This window comes from Crocodylus porosus, unplaced genomic scaffold, assembly GCF_001723895.1.
Source record: "Crocodylus porosus isolate Cpor-Errol unplaced genomic scaffold, CroPor_comp1, whole genome shotgun sequence".
In the NCBI taxonomy this organism is placed as follows: domain Eukaryota; kingdom Metazoa; phylum Chordata; order Crocodylia; family Crocodylidae; genus Crocodylus; species Crocodylus porosus.
The window spans coordinates 67,132,757-67,155,613 of NW_017728931.1; positions in this window are offsets into that span (position 1 = coordinate 67,132,757).

The following is a 22,857-nucleotide window of genomic DNA, read 5'->3' on the forward strand; positions in this document are numbered from 1 at the left end:
CACCCCACCTAGCAGCCCTCAGCCTTCCCCAGGGTGTGCTGTGTCTTTTGCCCAGAGCCAGGCAAAATTCCCAGGTTACCAGCAGTTCATTGAAATTTTCCCATGCCACTTGACACCATTTCCCCAAAGCACCACCATCTCTCTCCTAGCCAAGCAGGGGTTGTAGCATTTCCCCAACACCCAATGCCTTCCCATCAGGAAAGAGAAACTGAGGCACAAGCAACTGCAGTAGGGGATGGCAAGAGCTGGTTGGGATAGGGAAGCTGAAGCGTGGAGCCCAGCAGTAGGGAAGGCCAAAGGCTGGCTGAGACAGGGAAACCAAAGCATGGAATCCTGTGGTGGGGCAAGCAGAGGGTGGTCTGGGTTGGCTGGGATGGTGAAATCAAGACACGGGAGTGCAGTGGGAGAAGCTGAAGGATAGCTTGGATAGGGAAACAAACACATGGAGTCCTGCTATGGGGGAAGCCAAGGGCTGCCTGGACTGGCTGAGATAAACAGATGCACCAAGGACCTTGATGGGGTAGGGAAGGGCTGTCTGGACTGGCTGAGATAGGGAAACTAGGGCAGGGAGGACTCAATAGGAAGCACACAAGAAGCTCATTTCGTAACAGTGCAGACTTTACTTGTTCAAATAAACCCACACTTATGCAAACTAGGGTGCAAATGGTTGTGGTATAATTTTGGATATGATGCCAATCCTTGTCTATTGGTGGCTGGAAGAGTGACTGGGAGTGCTGTGGGATGAAAGCATCGCCTTCCAGGCTGAGATGAATGGTTCTAAGGAGTTTGCTAGCCAACTAGGCAGGTGTGGTGCTACACTTCTGGGGAGGTGACTTGGGGCAAATAGCACCATGATTCACCCTCTTGCCTCATCATTGAAAATTAGGTACCTTTTTATGTCACTGAGTCTCTGCTGCTAGCCACTGTTTGGCATCTAGCCACTTGTGGAGGAAGTGTGAGGGGGGTGGGTGCTGGGCTTCATGCAGACAGATCTTCTGGAATATGGGGAGGCATGCACATGGTGCATCTGGGCAGCCTCCATGTATTTCCATCTCTTGTGTACGTGCTAGTCAGGGAGGGGCAGGGGAGGGTATGTGAGAAGTGACTAGTTTCCAAGGTAATCCATGTGCCATGAAACCGGACAGGTGGCTAGAGGTTGCCCCATTACTATGGTGCAGATGTACTCCTCCACAGCAGTAGCCATCCTGGCTAGGAAGGACTTTGACAAATCTCCAGAAGTAGCCATCAAGGATGTTAACTCACAGTCCTGACCCACAGAAGTGAGCTGGAGATTTCTACCTTGCTCCTCTGTCCAATCCTGCCTGCTCCCACAGGCAGAGAGCCAGCTGTCAGTGGAGTCTGCTCAGTGTGCAGGCGACTGCAAGGTCCTCCAGGATTTGATAAGGCTATGGGATGTTTTCTGAATGGCAATATACCTTCATGGCCCTGGCCAGTATCTGTGGTGGAGCTTCCTAAGCTCCCCTAGTGCATGCAATTTCTGGGGACTAAAATGAGCAGAAATGGCCTTGAGATTGTTGCCAAGGAATGAAGTTTATGTAGATTCTGCATTCATTCCCAGAATGCTGATAGGTGCACAGAGTAATGCACTGACAGCTGACCTTGAAATTGTAATAAACTTTAAAGAAGGTTATGAGAGGAAACTTGGTTTGTCTCACTCTGCCTGGACATTTTCACAGAATAATGAGGCCAGCATGAAACATCATCATCACCGTAAGTGCTCTCTAGGCTACCTACTCTCAGCTACTTGCTGCCCTCCCTCATTTCCTCCCCAATAGAAGAAGTTTCATTTGGACTAATCAGACTTTGAACAGGCCACTGATTGCTATGATTGGCCATTGAGGCATTCACAGTTTCCACAGCCGAAGCATAGTGGTTCTTCTCCCCTGCATTGTGAGAACACACTGTCCTCTCCTCCTGGTAAATCATCCCCATGCCTAGCCGCTTCACAACACTTTGGGCACAAAAGCAACCCAAAACCTTGAGACACCTCAGATCCCCAAATCACCCTGAATCCATGAGACACTGCCATATCCCTAGGTCCCTGAACACAGCACTCCTGGAGTTGCTGCTTGATGCTGGGTTGGTGTGGGATTGTCCATGGCAGTCTGCTTGATGAGGATGTCATTCAGGCATCCCCCATCTTCTGCATCATCCTGGGTCTGATTCTGGGACAAGATTTGAGGATCAGAGCTTGGCTGGGGAACAAGTCCGCAGAGAAGCCATTCTTATGTTTTTCAATGGCCATTTCAGTAGCAGGTTGTGGCAGAGAGCTGACTTCATTCTTGCCATCTTCACTGTCATTGTTGTGCTGCACTGGGCCCATGACTGTACTGTTCATGGTGTGGCAGGAAGTGACTTCATGTTCCTCCTTGAGGATCCAAGACAGCTCCTCAGGGTAGGGGATCATGTTTCTCATTGAGAATTTGCTGGCCTTCCTGCCTCATGGTGATTTGTGGGCCAGGGTCACACCTGACCTCCAAAAGCCCAGCCCTAGAGCACAGGGCTCCACTCGCTGAACGGTGGAGTTGGGCAGGGGCAGAGAGGGACGCTGGGAGAGGTGCTTTCTAGGATAATGGACAACACTTTGTGCTGCTGCTACTTGTCCTCGGGGAATACCTGTGCCACGTGTGCTCTGGCACATGGCAGGTTATCTTGGATGGGGTAGAGGAGGCTTCCCCATCCCCCAGGATCCCAGGTAAGCTGCAGCTATGGTTGTCCTGGGACCCGAGATCTCCCAAGGTAAAAAAACCAAACCCTGTGCTGCAAGGTAGCAACAGGGAGACACCTGAATGTGAGGTGGGTGGCACTGCAGACAGGTCTGTGGTGTTACATACCGCATGGCCACACTCATCAGGATATGGCCTCAGAGAGCACTTACTATGGGTTTTTCTTCTCTACCACTTGAACACATGCTTTAAGTGCCTTTAGCACCTTATCAAGATAACATGAATCAAAGCCCTATAATACTTGTGACTGCAAAACTTCTTAACATACTAGGAACTTACTAGTTGTTGGGCTTAACCAGGAAATTCTCGGTGAAGTTTTTCAAACGTGGATTATAAACTTATTAGGAAATGTAGGTGACACTATGTTCAGGTCTTTTTTTAAATCAATGGTAAAACTCCTAACTTCAGTTATTTTTGTCTTTGTAGCACCCTTGTTGGTGCTAAATTATATCAGCAGCAACTTATAGCTACCACGAATGAATACCCAAAAAACTGTGAGAATTTTCAATCTACAAACTTTCAGTTTCATAATAGTCCCTTTCATTACTAGTCAATGATGGTGGAGTAGATACTCAGAAAGCATGCACCTTGTATAGACAAACTGAGACAGCGAGTGCGCAAATAGGCTTTTGTGGACCCAAATTCACTTTATCAGATGCTGTGAAAGGATATGCAAAAAGCAGAGTATGAGGAGAAGGGAGAAATTAGGATACAAAAGATAAGGATGGGGGAGGGAGAGAGGTGGGAGAGTAGAAGTGGGTAGTGCTGGAAGAGAAAAACAAATGAGCAGTAAACCCATAGGAGCAAAGGGGTCACAAAAGCTAATACAGATATTGCTATTGCAGTCCCTGTGTAAACCATACCTAATTGTCCAGTTTGTGGATGATTTCTTGTTCTGCAATTTCCTGTTAAAACTGGTTTATCATTCTTCTTTATTTATTTATTTGCCTGAAAACAGTAATGACCAGATTTCACCTACATTCCTTCTAAAGTAAAGGATGGAAGGCTAGGAGATTTTCTTTTCCTGTGCTGGACACAGGCTTTCTGTGTGGCCTTCAGTAAACCTCTGTGCTTAAAAATTCATAAGCAGCTTGTGATTTTTTTTTTTTCGTGTGACCTCTAAGTAAAACTGAATAGGAAATAGTTTTCCTTTTTTCAAGATTTCAATTTTTTTCCTCTTCTGCCTCAGGATTAATTCAAGAATTTTTGAAGTTTATCATGAAAAACAGAATAAGAAAGACTGAGGCCACAATACTCTGTACCTCAATGTTTAAGGCAATTGCATCAGATGTGGGAAACTCAGGCTCAAAACACACTTGTATTCTGCAGGTGTAAAATGTATAGTCTTATCTACAGTTGAAATGAACTCTCTTCTACATTCAAATGTAAATGTGGATTGTAGGGTATATACAATAGTATGTTTTGGAATTCAGTGTTCAACTTGTACATCATCATAGGTTTTATAAGTAGCACTTGGACAAGTCATATTTTAAAACACATTTTAAATGCCCTCAGGAATCTGAAAACACTTATTGTTATTATGTCATCTCTGAAAGAATGTGGATGAAAGAAATGGTGCTGCCTGAGAAAAAATGCATCATTGATTCAGAGGAGACCAAAACAGTTCAGGTTTTGTTGTTCTTTTCTTTTTTTTTTAAGGCTCTTACTTATACTGCTAATGATGAAACATGCCTGTGATTGCCTTAGGATTTGCCTCTTCTGTTTCTACATAAAAAATCCAGTACTTATCCATCAGGCTTCACCAAACACATTCACATTTTCTTTGGTTTAAGTTGACCCTTGCTGTTTGTACCTCCTATGTTCTCATGCAAGTAACACAGTTTAGCCCTTCTCAGTGACCACTGTTTGTGAATGTGCTCGTCATCTGAACTTCTTCCAAAGTCATGTTCTCATGCACACTTTTTTTTTAACAGAGCTATCAAAACATAACTGTAGTTGGTTGGCCAACTGGCTGCCTTATAGCTTGACATTGTGAGGTGTTTTTATCTGTCCAGATGCCAAAAGTTCTGAGGTTGTCTGTGGACATATGATAGAAAATGAGGATGTGCCTGAAATACAGGAATAGGACTTAACTTTTAATCAGAAGGGTAAACCAAGGAGGACTGCTGATGGACTTGTGATGGTGTTCTTTACTAAATGACTTCTTCCTATACAGTAGGTCCTGAAGGGTCTAGAGCAGAGGCACTCTTGGGCTCTAACCTCTGGGTAAACCTTTGAGTATAACCTTTCTGATAGGGGTTGAAGTAAAGTATTGGTAATAAAATAGATGGACAGCAAGTCTAGGATCAGTTGCTTTCAGGTTTGCTAAAAATAGTGTTATAGACATAGCCTTAGAAAATTTCCCCTGTGTAAACCCACTAGCATCTAAAATGTTTGACTATACTTTTTTTCTTTATCCATGTGAAGCAATATGTGGTGATAACTTGAGAAATGAACTAGTATATACAAAAATGGAATACTGAAAGTGCACATACATTTTAAATAAATAGTGTTATAGTGCAAACATCCTGTGTTCTACTTTCAATGAAAGTGTTAAGGTGATCCGGTATAACAGGACTGAAAGTAATGTCTCCTAAGGTCTGTATACAAACATATGAAAAAATCAATGTAAACTTAATCCTTCTCTGATTTTTGTCCTGTTTAAATTGAAGATTCCTTAAAGTATTTTCATATTAAGTTAAAGAAGTATTTTAACATTAGGTTATCATCTGAGAACCAAAGAAACATGTTACAAAATGAGTACCAATTGAAATTGTGTGTCTGTCATTGGAAATAAACGTCAAATTAAGACCTCCAGTTGTAGGTAAAACACTTTAAGTACATAGGTATAGGCCTGTGTTTTCTTCAGTCTTTTCCAGTATCTACAGAGATGTACATCAAGACCGGAAAAGACTGTCTTGTCACAGTCTAGAAAAGGGATAGGCAACGTTTTTTGGTCAGAGTGCCAAAAAAATTACAATGTCTATCTTGGAAAATGCCGGAGTGCCGACATGCCAGAGCCTGGAGCAGCTGTTTGCAGCCTTCCAGCTGCAGCCGGGACATGGAACCCGGTCTGCTTGCAGCAGGGCTTGCAGCCTCCCAGCTTCCTGCTGGCAGCAGCCTGGGCTCCGTGGCTGGCAGCAGCTGCTTAGAGCCTGGGCTGGCAGTGGTGTGCTGAGCAAAATGGTCCTGCGTGCCATGTTTGGCACATGTGTTGGTGGTTGCTGACCCCTGGTCTAGAATAAACATTTTCTATTATTATTGTTTTCCGCTAACAAACTATTTTGGCTCAACCTTGTTCTGTGGAAAATGAAAGTCTTCCGTGCTCATACAGCTAAATCTTCAGCCAAGTTTAATTTGAAAATGTGCATAAATGCTGATGACAAAGCTTACATTTAGATTTGTTTAAAAAATGTAGTGCTAGTGCTTCCTTACTGATTCAATGGTTTGATTTTACCAGTTTGACATTTAAGAAGTCTGTAGGCTGATAGCAAGTTGGATGCTTGGAGAATAAGTGAGGTTCATGTGTCCTAAAATGTTGCCTAGTTTTGCTGAGAATTACGGTGGATTGCAGTCTTGCTTTGTGTAACTGTGCTGATATTTTAATATGGCGCAAACTAAAGCCTTTCTTCTGAACACTTGAAATAATTTTTTCTCTCAATTATTATATATCCTAGCAACTTAAGTGCTTCCAAGTAAATGATACATAAAAGGTATACCCTGAAAAACTAGGTTTTGTTGTGTAGTCTAAGAATTATTTTGGATCCATTTGGCAATAGTATGCCTATCTGGATACCAAAATATATCTCCCTAACTAGAAATTGCCTCTATTGAAAATATGGTGGGTTTGCATTTGGAATATAATGTGGTTAGATACCCTACTGATGAGTTCATACATTTCAGCAAAGAAATTAGCGTGTGTTATTCTATAGAGTTTCATGCCTTTTTTGTTTTGCTTTGGGATTTTTTGTTCTAAACATTGAAGGATAGAACTAAATAATGTGAAGAGGAAAAATGCTATTAATTGCCTATGTCCCAATGATCAAAGTTGGAGTAATAGGCAGGAGGAATTAGAATTACATATTGATGAGCAAAAATTCAACACACTTATTACTGGAATCTGCTGGGAAGATTTGACTGATAGAGGGAAACACAATAATTGGAACCTATCACTTGAATAGAGAAAAAGGTTGGTTGTGTAGTGTTTTTGGTTTTGTTTTGTTTTTCTCTCTTCTTTTTAAAGGCATTACCTGTTTCTGAGCTGCTGACAACCTGGAAGCAAATGATTATGAAATGCTTCTAGAGCAATGTTCTAAAACAAAATGCGATACTATATAATGTCTGTTATATAGACTACCAAAACACTAGAGAACAGGATGATAAAATAATTATCTGTTTATAATGTGTAGGAAATGCTGCTTCAGTATGAACGACAGCCTGAGGACTCATGTTACCAATACTAAAGCAACCTAGAAATTTCTAAATTTTATATCAGACTCTTTTCCAAGACAAAAAAGTTGCATTCAAAAAGGAAGACATCAGTATTAAGCTATTTAAACTGATAAAAGGAACTTGACCAGAGTGCTAGATATACATGGTAGCTTTTAGTAAAAGTGATCATGATTTTGTTTTATTTATCATGTGCAAACAGAATGCTGACAAGTAATACCTATAGACTGTACTTTTAAAGGCACAATTTTACAAATAGAATGATTGAGAACGCAAATCAGTCATGAGAAGCTCATTTAAATGGGAAAATATGAATGGTAATTGGAAACGGTTCTAGAATCTTTGTCTATACATCCAAAAGTCCAAAGTGGGAGCCAGTATCTGGTAACTGATTCTTGGTTGTAAGGTTAAACTAGGAGCAAGGCTTAAATGCTTAACAGTGAGGGTAGTTTAAACATTGGGACAATCTACAACAATTCTGGTGGCTTCTTTATTGCTGGAAAATGTTTAAGTCAGTATTGTGACTTTTGTTTTGTTTTGGTTCTTTTTCCTCCTAAGAGATCGATTTTAGTTCAAAAAGTAATTGATTCAATCAAGTTCTGTGGCCTGTGTTCAACAGGAGGTCAGATGAGATGATCACAAATGCCTCTCTGGGCCTGAATTTCATCAGAACCAGTGTAAGCAAAGTTGTGAACTCTTTTAATGCAACGTAGCAGCTGAAAATGAGAATTAGAGAGAGTTATGTGGTCAGTTAGCTGTCAACTCACCTCTGGCATCCTATTTGGGTTACTTGAGCCTTCTGGGATAATTAATTTCAATAACTAACCCAAATCATAAAGATATATCTGACTAGTTAAATTTTACGTGAGTATAGTTCAGGAATGTATTAGTCGGTTGATACTCTCCTTTACTTCCAACTCCCTGTTCCATAGTAGGGCTGTAGCTTCCCACAACCAATTCTGAGTACAGGCAGTCTTTGGCCTACAAAGTTTTGAGTTACAACGTTTATGCCCTGTTTCAACTTTCTGACGTCAGTTTCCACTTTACAATGCTTGATCTGAGGTTCACTGGCATAACAGCACAAGTTTTCTGTTCAACCCATCTGCCTGGAAAACATCTGTCCAAACTTCCTTGGACGCTTTCTTTAAGAAAGCAGGCAAGACTCCAGAAAAACCTGCAGCCAAGACTCCTGAGAAGACTCTCGCCAAGAATCCTTTAAAAAAGTCCAGCATCAAAGAAGTCCTTCCAAATCAGTATGATTGTTATTTGCAATATAAATACATCAAAGTAGCTATATTACTGATCTCTAATTGATTGAGTACAACATTTTGGGGTATTTTTAGTGAAAATAGGGTATCAGGCCACAATTTGGGAACCAATCCCTTATTTATAACATTGTTTGATGTTAGACCCCAACTCGATGCGGTGCCCAAAGACTAGGGAGATGATGATCCAATAGCCCATGGATCCAGTTTCTCAGGGAGCAAGCAGAGAGCAAACAGCAGAGCACATTGCTCACAACAGCTTTTTTCAGAAAGAAGACAGTTTCAGGCCAGGTCCCAAAAACCACCAAACTGGGGACCTGCAGTGAACATTATTTTTTTTCCACATTTATACACCTTGGTTCATACTCATTAACATTTACTCCACCTTTGCCCCTCCTTTGTTCCACCCATCTCTCCTCCTATTCCAAGCTCAGCCTGTGTTTATTGTTTACTTCATTAGGATGGAATTGCCTATGCATTTTACTCATTTACATGCATTTTTGCTATGAGTGCATGAGTAAGACCATGAACATGGTTTCTTTCGGTCAATTGCTGTTTCTTGCTGATTTCAGCATCATCTCCAAGGTCTTACTTCTGCTTTATCTTCTGACAACAGCTAGCAGGCTGCATCTTGTTCTTCTTACACAGTAAACTATATATCTTTACAACACTACTCCATCGTTAGGAAAATGCTTGCTTAAGGATCCTGTAATGTTACTTTTACTATATTATTCTTCCTTGTGGTCATCAGCTTTGCTGAAGCCACAGAATAAAGCCTTTATTCAGCTGCAAGTCCAGTGCTCCTCAAGATCCAAATATTGTCACCCTAACATTTCTTATGGTAAAATTGGTTCTGAGTTGCAAACTTTTGACTTAAGATGCAGTTTTCAGGAATCAATTTTGTCATAAGTCTGAGGACTGCCTATATACTTCTGGGATGTATTTGGTAGCTATGTTGGTCTGAGACAAAACGAAGTGCAGAAATCTACAACTCTTCATTCAGAAATGATGCCTTTTTATTAGACCAACTAGGAAATCACAAAAAAAAAATCTCATTTTCAGCGAGCTTTCAGGCTCAAAGACCCTTCATCAGACTCTGAAAGATCGTAAAAAGTTCCCATAGTTAGGAAATAAACTTCATTTTTGCACAGAGAGAGCTGGAGATGGATAATCTGTCCCTTTGGGCCAATGAGAGTGTCCCTGTGAGAATGTCTCTGTCTCTGAGTTGCTCTGAGTAGTCTTCTGTGAACTCAAGAGTGGCTGAGACATCTTCAGTCTCCAAAGGAACCCCATGCTTACTATTAATAATAGTATTAAAAAGATTTTGCTGCCTTAATTTTCCTCATCCTTACCATGGAACAGCAGTCTAATATAGTTAGGATATTTCCCGAGGTAGCAATGATTTCTTCTTTTTGACACTAGATTCTAGAAGAACAATATTCTGATCTGGTTTTGTAAATGTGGGCTGGGGGGGGGCATACTTAGAGAGGAATGGGGGAATAATTTTGTCAAAGTAGTGGTCTAAAAATTGTCCTTGCAACGGTATACTTGATGGATACTGGGAGCTAGTGGGGAAAGGGAGAGGGGCAAAGACGGACTGCATCTTTTCAGTCTGAGGCAATAATGTTTCTATAATAATAACAAGTAATAATAAGGTCCTGGACAAGAACTTTACTTAGATAGATAGATTAGAAAGGCTGTCTGCAGAGTATGTTATAAAGAAGGTAAGTGCAAGATTTATGCATAGCCTATATGTGAGAATCAAGAGACAACTGAGGATACCTGTATGAGTTAAAGGTCTGAGTGTCAGGCAGGGTTGGTATGTTGGCCCTAATGATAGTGAAATAAGTGATAGAGAGGGCTCAGAGGGCAGAATGATTAAAAGCTGCTTTAGCTATATTAAGCTTAAGGTGAAGATTAGTTAACTACAAGGAAATGCCAGAGAAGTTGAGGTCTTAGTGGAGTCAGAAGGTGACATGTCTTGAGGTACAAATGCATAGAGATGATCAAATCCATGCTTTCAAAAGAGGTTATCAAGATATAAGGTGTGGAAGGGGAAGAGGTAAGGGATCAAAAACAGAGCCCTGGGGGATAGCTTTCAAAAGCTGGGATAAGACAGAACCTATCAGATGTGCCAAAGGAATGATTAGATAAATAAATGAAGAACCAGGAGAAAAGTGAGTCAAAAGCCAAAAAGGACAAGATTTCAAGAAAGCCATGATTAATTATAAAAGTCATCTAACTGATGATAGTGAACTAAAGTAACATGTATCTGGAGCTACAATTTTGGTAATGATGTGAATAGTGATGGATGAACTGGTTTGCTTAAAAATTGATGTGCTTCTCAGAATCTCTGAAACCTGAGCCAAACTTGAAACCCTGTAAAGGCTCAACAGATCTGTCCAAGTACTCTTAATTTAACATTCTACCCAGATCTTCTCTGTCCTCTGTTTTTGAGGCTAGATGTTTCTCCCCTTTTGGCCTCTCTTTTAAAAGCCATTGAAACATGGTCTTGTAGCTAAGTCCTATATGTCAGTATTTAACCGCAAAATATACAGGAAATGCTAAAACATTCTTAATGTTGATTGTATATAATACCACTACAGCTTCCTTATATTTCTCTATTAGACAAAGCATTTATCACTCTTCTGTTAGAATATTTAGTCAGTAACTTGCCCAGTTCTTTGGTGATCTTTTTGTCCACCTCCTGATCTTGCACTTCTCAGGCAGCAATCAATGTGTGTAAAACTAATTCTTCCTGTTGATGCACAATGGAAATATTACTGTTCCATTTTTAGATAGATTATAAAGGTTTTCTTTAAAATCTTTGAATGCATTGGAGTATATGGTCAAGAAATTGTTTTTATGAAGCAAACTGTATATTGTGAAGCTAGGGTTTTGTATTGATTGGCATGTTAACTGATTTGGCTTTTCTGTTTCACTCTCTACTGCTTAACTTCTGTTACATATAAAATAATGAGCTTTATTTTTGACAAGTCCCTTTAAGTACAAATATTGAGCTTTCAAGTTCAACCTTTCATTCTGAACTTTGAAGACAAATTTTAGTGTAAAAGACACACCAAAAGAAAACAGGTGTTTTATTTTATTTTTTTTTGTGAAACTCATGAATTAGCCAAGAGGGCATAACTGGAAGATAAACACTACACTATTTAAACAAATTCATTTAGTAATCCTCAAATGTCAAGTCAAACAGGTAACAAAGTAGCATTGATTAATGACAGCTACACAAACTAAATCTTAGATTAAATATAAATAAATAAAACATTAGGACTTAAAATTTGCTTGGCAGGAGCCCAGTAGCTCATTGCTAACCACACAGAACCATGGCAGCATTAAACAATACAGTGACATTGATAGTGAAAAAATGAAAATTCAAAAATATCCTGCTAACATAAAGAAACTTTTTTACAAAGAAGCAATCTTTTTTATTATAGGCAAGAAGTTATGACTTAAGTTAATAAAATAACCAGATATAATCTGGTCAGGCTTTCTATTGGAAGCATAACATTCCCCTTATTCCTTCCCTATGCAACATGAAAGCCTAGAAAAATAGAAATAGTAAAATAAACAGCTATATATCCTCGAGGTATAAAGTGACAAAGACCAGATTCTAAATGTGCTCTGGTAGGGGATGGTGCTTTAATTAGAGTGGCTCTGACAGCTGCTCTTATAAAAGAGCCTGCAGCTTCGTGTGTATTCAGCATTCCATGCTTCAAAATGGTGGCAGGGGTGCTTTAACTAACGCTTGTTTGAACTTAGTTAAAGTGTCCCCACTATCATTTTGAAATGTGGGAACACTGAATACATGTGGCACGGAAGCTGCTGGAGCACATTAATTTTCATGCTCCAGCAGATTCACAGCAGACTTGATTAATCAAGTCTGCTATGACCTGAGCTAATTAGCACAGATCAGAGCAGACATCCATCATGTGTATAAGTGCCCACAGTTTCTTCAGTATATAATTGAACTTGGGGGGAGCTCCATGGGACAGATGACACGGCCCTATGGGCTGCAGGTTGAGCACCACTACGATACAGCATAAAATAGCTATTTATTTTACTGGGTCCTAGAATCAGCTGTAGCAGTACAAAGCTTGTCTCAGGCTACTTTTTCCATGATGAGAAACATAGTAAAATGTCCTGGGTTACTGTCTATGCAACTGGACTGTTTCCACTGCTCAAATAAGCTTGTGTACAGCTACCTTGGGTAGCTATACAATACATTGTATTCTGTAGACATACCTAAGTTAATTGGAGTATCTGTACTTTAGGCTAATCATGTTCTTAAGTACTTAAATCTGTTCTTTCTATTTAAATTTCCCCATCTATAAAATAAAGATAAAAATATTTACTATAGATGAAATCCCAAGTCTTATAGAATATTAAAGTACTAGGTGAGTGTTTTCCCAGGTCTATTGGTTAAGTAACCTGTCCCTAAGTTTCTCTCAAATATAGTCATCATTGTGTTAGGTTCTGAGGTACTTTCCAAATCCAATTTTTGTCTTGCAGCATCTAGATAGGATACAGGGATTATCAATTCTTTGTTCCATTAGTCAGTTTTGCATCAGTGCTTACTATATGTCACTCTGGCTAGTATTTGAGAAGACTGATGTTTAACCAGGCATGTCAAACACAGGAATGAAGTTCATGAAAATTTATAGGTAGTTTTCCCTGCATTTGTAATGGAATAAGATCAAAGATTTCTACTGTTAGACCCCGACTCCATGTGATGCCCAGCAACTAGGGAGATAATAGATCAATGTCATCATGCATTACTCATCAACAGCTCTATTCAAAATGGAGACAGCTTCAGGCCGGCTCCAACAAACCAGGGAGCTGTCATGAACATTAGTTCTTGCACCTTGGTTTATGCTCATTAACATTTACTCCACCTTTGTCCCTCCTTTGTTCCACCCATATTCCCTCCTATCTTAAGCTCTGTCTCTGTTTACTGTTTGCTTCATTAGCATAGAGTTACCATTTCACTTTTTTACATGTCTTTTTGCTATGAGCACATGCCTAAAACTGTGATCCAGGCTTCTTTCAGTCATTTGCAGTTTCTTGCTCATTTCTTCACCGTCTCCAAGGTCTTGCTTCTGCTTTATCTCTAATGATAGCCAGCGGTCTGCATCCTGTTCTCCTTATACAATGAGCTATATAGCTTACAACAGTACTACAGTACTATGTTGTTAGGAAAATGCTTGCCTAAGCATCTTGCAATGTTACTTTTAATATATCATTCTGTCTTGTGGTTAGCAGCTTTGCTAGGCCACAGGTTATAGCCTTGTATTCAGCTGCAAATTCAATGTTCCCCAAGATCCCACCCTAACATCTACAACTATTTTTTTCCATTTATTTAAGCCTCTTGAGGTAAATATCCCTGTTTCTTCTTAGTTTGAAGATAGGTGGCTGAGTACTAACTTTTTTCAACTACCATAAAGTTGACACTGGGGAACGAACTGACCTGAATGGACCAATAGGAACCACAAGGCCCTGATTGAAGGGCTATAAACCCTCCCCGCTTTCCTCAGAGCCTAATCCCAGCCACAGCATTGTTGGGTGTCACCGCCTTTGAACATCCTGCTTGACCCTAATTACTCTTCTTCTTGCCTTGGACCTCCTGCCCTTGATCAAGTGCTTGCTCTGACCACAATTTTATCTTGATCCTCATTCCAGTTTCCAGGTGTCCCTAGGAAACTGGACTAATACTTGACTTTGACCTTGGATACTTGCATTCTGGTAAACCTCTGAGTCTGGTCCTACTGTGAACCAATAGGTCTGACTTGCTATACCTTGTCAACCCTGTTATTCATAGAACTAAAAAAAAAAGTTATTCTTTCCTAATTTTCGTAATTGTAGCTAAATGACAGGATCAAACTGAACAACACTGAGTTGTGCCAGTGCAGTACATATGGTACATAATCATTAACCCTTCTTTTAATACAGAACTGTTTATGTCTAGGTACATGTTATAAAGTTACTTAGAGTAAAGGAATTTCATATGGCTTTGAGAATATAGATCCAAATCCAGCAGAACACTTAAGCACATACTTTAATTAAATGTGACTTAGGGCATAGGTATGTGTTGTCCTCTGGACTGAGCAAATGATGATTAGTATTAGTGCTAGCTCAAATTTGAAGCAGTCACACCTAAAGGTTAAAGACTTTTTATGACTGTCCCAAATCTGCACAGTTGTGACTTGTCAGTAGAGGGTTGATAAGCAGGAACTAGACTGAGCTGTTACCAGATTTGCCCGTCTGCTCATTTATTACAGTTACGTTTCTGGGATCTCAGTAAATCTATCAGTGTACTGCTTGTGTCACTTGTGTTTCTATACGGAGCTTATCTCTCCCTTCTGCAAGTCTTCATCCCCAATGGAGCTACCTTGCAGGGTTTAGTTTCAATGGAACTGGGTTCCAACAGCCACTGAATCAATCAAACACTCGCACATTCGCACAGAGATTAACAGGGCACATCTGAGCGGACAGGGTTACTCAGCAGATCTAGGCTAACACCCTCATATGCCACAGACTTGGCGCAGGAACAGAACGTGTCTGAGCTGGCCGGGTCAATCAGCATTTGCAAGTTGGCACCCTCATATGCTAGACTTGGCACAGAACTTAGTTCAGCAGGGCAACATTAAAATGAAGTCAGATACATGCACACTAGTTAACAGAGCAAGTGTGAGCAGGCAGAGTTACTCAGCATTTATAGGCTGACACACTCATATGCCTCGGACTTTGCACTTCCCAATCTCTTGTCACAACTGTCCTCATAGTAACTCCCTTGATAAACAGACTCTACAGGATTTGGGGGCTTTACAGGGATCTTTGGCTTAGGTAAAAGAAATGTTGCTGCAGAGCAAATGGGGAAGTTGAGGAGAGTAAATGGTGTTCAGAAAGAGTATGGCAACCAACTTGACAATAAAAGTTATTTTATTGCCAAGCATGCAAAACCTATAATGACACTAGTAGTAATAGCCATACAAGAAAAAACAAACAAAAAAGTTACAATATTACACAGTTTCAATTGGTTATTTTGGGAAATCTAGCTCCAGTCTGGCTGATAAGCAAAAGTCGGGTGTAGAAAACTGTGCTTGGAGTAAGAGAGAGAGGGATTAAACCAGGCCTGAGGTTCAGAAAGTGGGCACAGAGAGAGAGAGAGAGACTCACCACTCAGCAAAGCTTGAACCAGTCGAGATTCCCAAGTGTTTGCTTCTCAGCTTATGGTTCAGTGTGCTTGAGACGGGCAGAGCCCCCCAGTACGATCAGTGAAGGTATTCCAAGCAGAAAAAGAGAAGGTCAAATCCCAGTGGAACCAGTGCAGCTTTTGGATCCAAGCACCAGGACAGAAGCTTGAGCTTGGGTAGGGGATTTGTAGGGAAATAAGAATGGTTCAAGTGACAGCACTATGTTTGTTTCTGGGTAAATAATGGCTGAAGGGAGTATACCAGGGTTGTTTGGTTATGGTGGACAACAGCAGCTAATTGTCCCTGGCTATGGGCAGCATTACTCTGAGGGATCTCACAGTGCAAACAGGCAAATTCATTGTTTTAGGTAACAATAAAGGAGTCATCACTAGAACTGAGCTGATAAATGCTGAGCTGGGTGTGTGCAGATGTGGGTTATTAGCATTTGGATGTGGGATCTCCCATCATGCAATGCTCCCCTGCTTTTCTGGTCCCAGAGTTCCATGTGGTCCTTGCTTTGGAATCTCTGTTTTCCATTCTGATGGTAATGGAAATGCCTCCCTTTCCCTTCTCTGATGCAAATGGGACTAGAACAATTGCCAACCTGTCTCATCTCTGAAGCAAATGAGACTAGGGAAGTTGCCTTAATCCTGCCACCCGTATCTGGAGGGGTTTAGGTGAGTCTCTCACTCTATCTTCATTGCCTTTTGTAAGTCCTTCTCCTAATCAGTTCTGGTTCAGGCAGAAAGGGAGGCGGGGGGGGGGTGGGAAGAGAGCCCTTCGTGAGTCAGACAGGCTGAGTACTGTACCAAGGTTCCCCAGAGCACATTACTAACAGGTAACAGCTATGTGTTGCCACTAGGCTGGTGAGGAAGGCCAGGCTTCTATCTGTGTCCTAGGTGGGGTGAGGGGGGTGTGAGAGATGGGTTTGAAGGGATGGAAGGTTAATGGCATGGGGGTAATGAAATGGGATGTGGAAAAGAAACAGGGATGGGAGATGGGTGGTGAAATAAAGGAAGTCGGCCACCGAAGGATGAAATAAAAAGAAGTAAAATAAATAAAGAGGTAAATTCAAGACGGTATCATGTTTTAATAAATTGGGATTGGTGTATTGGGGCTGCTGGTTATGCTTCTCAGGGTGGCTGAAAGATAGAAGCAATGAGAGAAGTTACTTTTGAGAGAACTGCTGCATGTGCCGCAGCTCATAGAGACCCAGTCTTGCTCCTTATCTTGCTCCCACCCCCTGTCTTTCCTAGACCCCATTTCCAGACCTGGTTGTGTGACCTGGCTAACTGGCTCTGCAAGCTGTTTGCACAGGGTTGCACTCTAAGATGGGAAGGTCATACCCCTGGGAGCAGAGGAGGGAGTTTGCTTGGTGCATGAACCCCCCTAGGCAGTAGAGTACAGGGGGTAGAAAGTTTATACACACAGAAAACAGGGGTGGGGAAGGGAACACTGAATCCTGGGAGGCTGGAGGACTGCAATTTGGGTGACTAATCTGTGAGGAGTGGCCACACATTAATGGAACAATAGCTAGGTAAAAAGAATCAGAGATAAACCTACCCTGGAATGGCATAATTTTAAGCCACATAAAATGTGCTTAAAACTGGTTCCAGGTCTGGGCAGTCTAGGGATTTAGAGCTCGAGGAGCCACCTAAAATTAATGTGTAATAAGGCCGTTAGTACTCTGCTAGACCAACACCAAAGATGTGTAGCCCCTTTTTAATCCAGGATAAAAATTCAGTGGTTTCTGATCTTGGCATTCCAAGCATAATTTCTAGTTTCACCCCATCATGGAAAATAAGATACAGTTATTCTAAACCTAAGCAATACTAAGTCATTACTATGTTGTGCTAAGAAGCAAAACATACTTGATCTTACCAATAAGGTCCTTGTGCAGACATATCAATGTTGTATGATGAAATTGGCTCTTACATAATTTTGATTTTCTTATGGTTACACAGATTCATTAATGAAGTAGAAGAAATGAGGAAAAAATGCTTTCTCCAAGAGAAAGTCAGACAGGCTGATACTCCAGACACTGATTTCATGCAATTTAACTGTCAGTATGATTTACTTTAAATTTTGCAGCTGGGTGGTTTAAAAACAAAACAAAAAAATCTGTTATAGATTTTTTTTGTTTATTGTCATTCTCCCTGCCCCTCTTGTAAAATGTTTAATAATTAACACTGACTTAGAATACCATATTTTCTTGCATTCACCATGCACGTTTTACATTTTCCACCCAGATCAGCCCCCCCCCCCACCAATTTGAGTATATGCATGAAGCAGCAAAGCTTGTTCTGGCTAGAATAGGGGCACCCTGCTTTAATTCCTGCTCTATAGTGCAGCAGCTGTTGTATTAGTATTCAGGCAGCTCAGAGGGACAGTTGTCTTATTGGCTCGTTGTTCTTTACTCCAGAGGTGTTAATAATCATTTCTCTTTTTAAATGTTCTTGATGTTTCCCTAATTGAGCTAACCTTTCTTAGAGCAATATTGTTGTCTGCTAGCAGCTCTTAGTCTATGTCCTCCTATTTTGCAAACTTGTAAACTCTAGCTTTTTGAAAAATCATAGATCCACCCATGAAGGTCAATATTCAGCAGTAACTAGGGTTTCAGGGAGGGTGAGTGATATAAAGATTAGGCTCTGTTGCTAATCTATGCAGTCATAACTGAAACAATCTTTTTTTTCTTCAGTCTGCCATTCAAAAACAAGGTGTGAATTATATTCAGGGGTGTGTTGTATGTGAGAAAATATAGTAGTAATCACTCAAATCCCCAATAAACTGAAAAAAATAAGTGATTTCCACATATATAGCAAATTCATACTGTAAATATCCACATGTATTATACTTTGTGTACAATTTGTAGATTTTTACTTTTCAGCTTTAGGTTTACTGAAAAATGATAGCAATAAGGAAAAACAATGAGCTAAGTGAAATATAGAAATTATAGTCACACAGCAATGATAGAGATCTCCCAGCTAACCGCTCTCCTGTCTGCTGTATTTATGTCCTACCATGCTGGTTTAAGGGTTCTTAAGCTTCCTTTGGTCTGATTAGCTTGCAATAGTAATTTCTGCTCTACTTGACTATTCTGGCATGTCACTTGGGGACACAGTCACTTACCCTTTCATGGAAATGGGACCCCATGGTCCAGGTTTTTTTAGGCTATACAATGAATATGGCTGATCTCTTGATTCTGGTAAGTTAAATGCACCCTTTTCCAGACCTGCAACCTTGTAGGTACTCTGAATTTACAGCTTGGCTTTTCTGCGACATGGGATAATGGAAACAAATAGCCACTTTATCTCTACATTGCACCCAAGATTGTACTAAAGCCAATGTCCAGCAACTATGTATAGTATAAACCCATTAGCCTAACTCTTGACAACAGGCCAGTGCAACCCTGGATGCTCTGCTGAATTTTCAGTTATGAGAGGGGTAGTTAGCTGTGTTAGTCTGAAGTCAGTCAGAAATCAAGATGCATATGCACGTTTAAAGATTAGCTAAATAAGACTTCTAAAAAGAGCGTACATTTTTGTGAATCCTTTCAGTTATGTATGACACTGCTAGCATATTAAACTGCCCCTTTTTTGCAAAATATCGGGAATGCACCCAGACATACAAATCTAAGCACTCTAACACAAGGATTCCCACAGTTCTGCAATTCCCTTCTGGTTTCTGGGACTTTTTATGCCAGGTTCTCTGTTTGCTGTCTACATGGAGATAAATTCAGTCTACAAGCTGACTCTCAAAAGGTCTGCCAGATGCAGGCAAAATTCTTCTTTGTCACAGGCTATAAGATAAATTGATTTGAGGGTGAGGGATGAGCATAGGTCATAGGACTATGGCTAGTAGAAGTCACCCTAACCATGAGTGTAGACATACCCACAGACTTCATAAAGATGCAAAACCACTTTTTATTCAAACACACTTTTATTAGACATTACAAGGCAAATAAATCTAAATATACATGCCACATACTTTTTATACTTAATTTAGTCACTATTCTTGAACGTTATGCCTCCAAGAAAACCCTCAAAGTAGTTCAGGATTCTTCTTTCCTCTTTCTCCTCTGAACCAAGGAGTGTATCTTTCTTTTCTGTATCCATTTTCCATTAGTCTTGGCTAGTCTCAAAGTTGAAAAGGATGCCTCTGGTGTAAAAGCATGCCCAGTGTTCCTTCCTTGTACCATTCTCATGTGGTTTCTCTTCTGGAACATGGAATTTCTCTGATCTCTACTTTATTTCAAACAGATGGTGAGGAGTGCAGACCTTCGATCCCTTTGTCAATGACCCTCTGATCAGCAGCCCTCATCAGGTAATCAAAGTCTTCTGCCACGTGAACTCTACTATTTAACCTGTCTTACCCGAAGTTGAATTGAAAAGCTATTTCCTGGGAGAAGTAGTGAGCTCTTTGTCAAGTGTGTTTCAGTTAAATGGGCTATCATCAGTTTAACAGGCCTCCATTGTGTCCCCTCTGTGAGTTTCAAATATATATATTTTATGTTTTGTGGATTTCAGCTCAGTATAAAGGTAAAAGGCAGCAAAGATCCAACATTCAGAATGGAGTTTGCTGTCTGATACAAAATTACATGGTTGCTTCTTAGAACAAAAAAGAATGTGCAAGTTGCTCAGACATCAATTTCCTAAAACACAAACTGAACTTCTAAAAAAAAATTATTAATTAAAATATTTAGGGTCTAATTCCAAATAATGTTAATAACAGACATATGTTTACTAATAAATTAAATGACTACCTTGAAACACTCATTTTTAAAACAATGTTTTAAACAGTTATCTGGGGGGTAGTAATATCCATAATAAAATTTGCAGGCGTGATTATTATTTGATATTATTTTTGGCATATAATAAACCTGGTGCATGAAGAGATTTTGAAATATGTTCTTTTGCTTTTTGCATATATCTAGTTTTAAAATAGCTTAGGGGAGAAGGTGAAGCTGTAATATAGTATGGGGAATACATATATGCATTGCAGATATAACTAGCATCCACATGTAACTTTGAAAATCCATGACAATTAGAAAGGATTGTTGGTTGGACATGAGATTCTAGTTTATAGGAGACCGTGTTGAAAGAAATGCATTTAACCTTAAAGATACTCTTCCAAATGACGTGGCTAAGTGAACTGTTTCAAGAAAGAATTGAAACAATGACTTACAGTTCAGGTGTATACATTCATACAGAAAGAGCCCAGGAGTTACCTCATCAACAGTAGGATTACAGCACAAATTTAATTCAGCAATGAATGTGTTGAAGCATTTTGGCACACTTTGTCTAGGTAATAGGTCTAGTCCCTTTTTGGACTGGGAGGACCAATTGCATTTTAGAAACCTGTGACTTATGATATTGGTTAACAGCCTACTTAAGACAAAATATCTTTGTTCTTTACTTGGAACTAAGCATTTTAAATATCCTACATATGTATGCACACACAGATACCTTTCAGTCTGGTCTAATCATTCATTTCACTACAAGTGAGTTAAGATTATCCTTTAAGTTACAGGAACAAAAGCAGCTTAGTCTCCCAACCAAGCCTGGGTCCTCCTGTGTGTCTTTGGGTCAACTGTTCTCTTTAGCCTCTGTTCAGAATTGTTTCTCCACTCTCAACAGGTTGGAGTCATGAAATTACTGGTTTTGTGTTCTAGCTTAAATATATATCAAGGAAACAGGTGATTGTTAGGATTCAACTTTCTTTTCTTAAGATACGTTCTGTTGTTCAGACAAATCCCTTGGCAAAAGAGCCACCTTATATATGGTACAGAATCATCCGGTTATAATATTACTAATTGTTAAAGAGTAACCTCATATTTATCTCACACAGTCAGGAAAGTTACTGTGAGTTCTTTAAGATGAATGGGATTTTTATATGTTGATCACTGGAAATGAGACTGCCAACTTACTTCACACAAATGATCTGACTCCTGTCAAATAGGATTTACACTTCAGTCACTACTCTTCTACATAAGATGGTGCCTATGCTTTTGTATTTGAATCTGAATGTATATGCATGTATATGTTATGAAACATTTGCACAGAGGATTTATTCAGTTTACCACATTCTTGTATGTAAGTATAGAAAATATGTGGTTTTTTTCATAAAACATTGTTTTCTAAAATAACTGGCAAGGAAATATTTTCAAATTTCACCCTACCTTTTCAGTAAACTAGAAGAAAATAAGGATCCTCTCTGTCTTTGAAGACCTCACTTAGTCATCAGCCTATATTTCCTTTGCTATAGAGTTCTACAGGCTGGTTATAAAGTGCTTACTTAAGGATGCATTTCTCCTTAATTTCATAAGTTTGTGGAGTAAGCCGTGTAAACCTACTACAAGTTAATTTTTCTCTTACATTTTCTAGAATTCTTATCAGTCCTTAAAACAGAGTTCTGTTGCTAACAGGAACTGAGAGAATTACAATGTGAAAATTTAATGTTTGGTCTCTTGAAAGCCTATGCTCAGCTATGGATATTTCCCATGCTTATGCATTTTAGTTACCTCATTGGAGGGAGTTTCCTCCCAACCCTCACACCCCCAACCCAATACTGCTACCTGTCAAGGTGTTTTTTAATCTTCTCTCAGAGACATTGGGTGTTGGCTGGAGCCAAGACTGGAGTTGCAACTGGGATGTTCCAATGTCTCTGCTGGAACTTAAACCTGGATATTCCTACTTAGAAAGTCTTGCTCTACTCAGGGTCAGACTGATTGTCTAATTTGGGGTCACAAAAGAATTTTACCCCATGGTCAGATTGGTATGGAGTGGGTTTGGTTTGGTTTGGGTTTTTTTGCTTTCCTCTGTAGCAGGGATTGTGGCTGTGTTCCTGGGATCTCTTGAGCATATAACAACCTTTACAGCAGCAAGACATTGACTGCTGTGGTCTTCCTGCTTTGTGTGGCAGGATAAGGTATTCTGCCTTGTGGTTGTGTCAGGGTTAACTGTGTAGTTGTACTAAGAGGTTAAACAATGGATTTGTCTGGGGTGGTTTTGATAGGGATGATCATGCCTCAGTCAGGGATTGGACTATTATAAGAATCCCTTCCAGCCCTACATCTGTATGATTTTTATATTTGCTATAACTTGAAAACTCAAGCTTCCAGGTGAGGTTATGTGTGTCCTTCCCTCCCTATTGAAAACATTATGGTGCTGGAAACAACAACAGCAA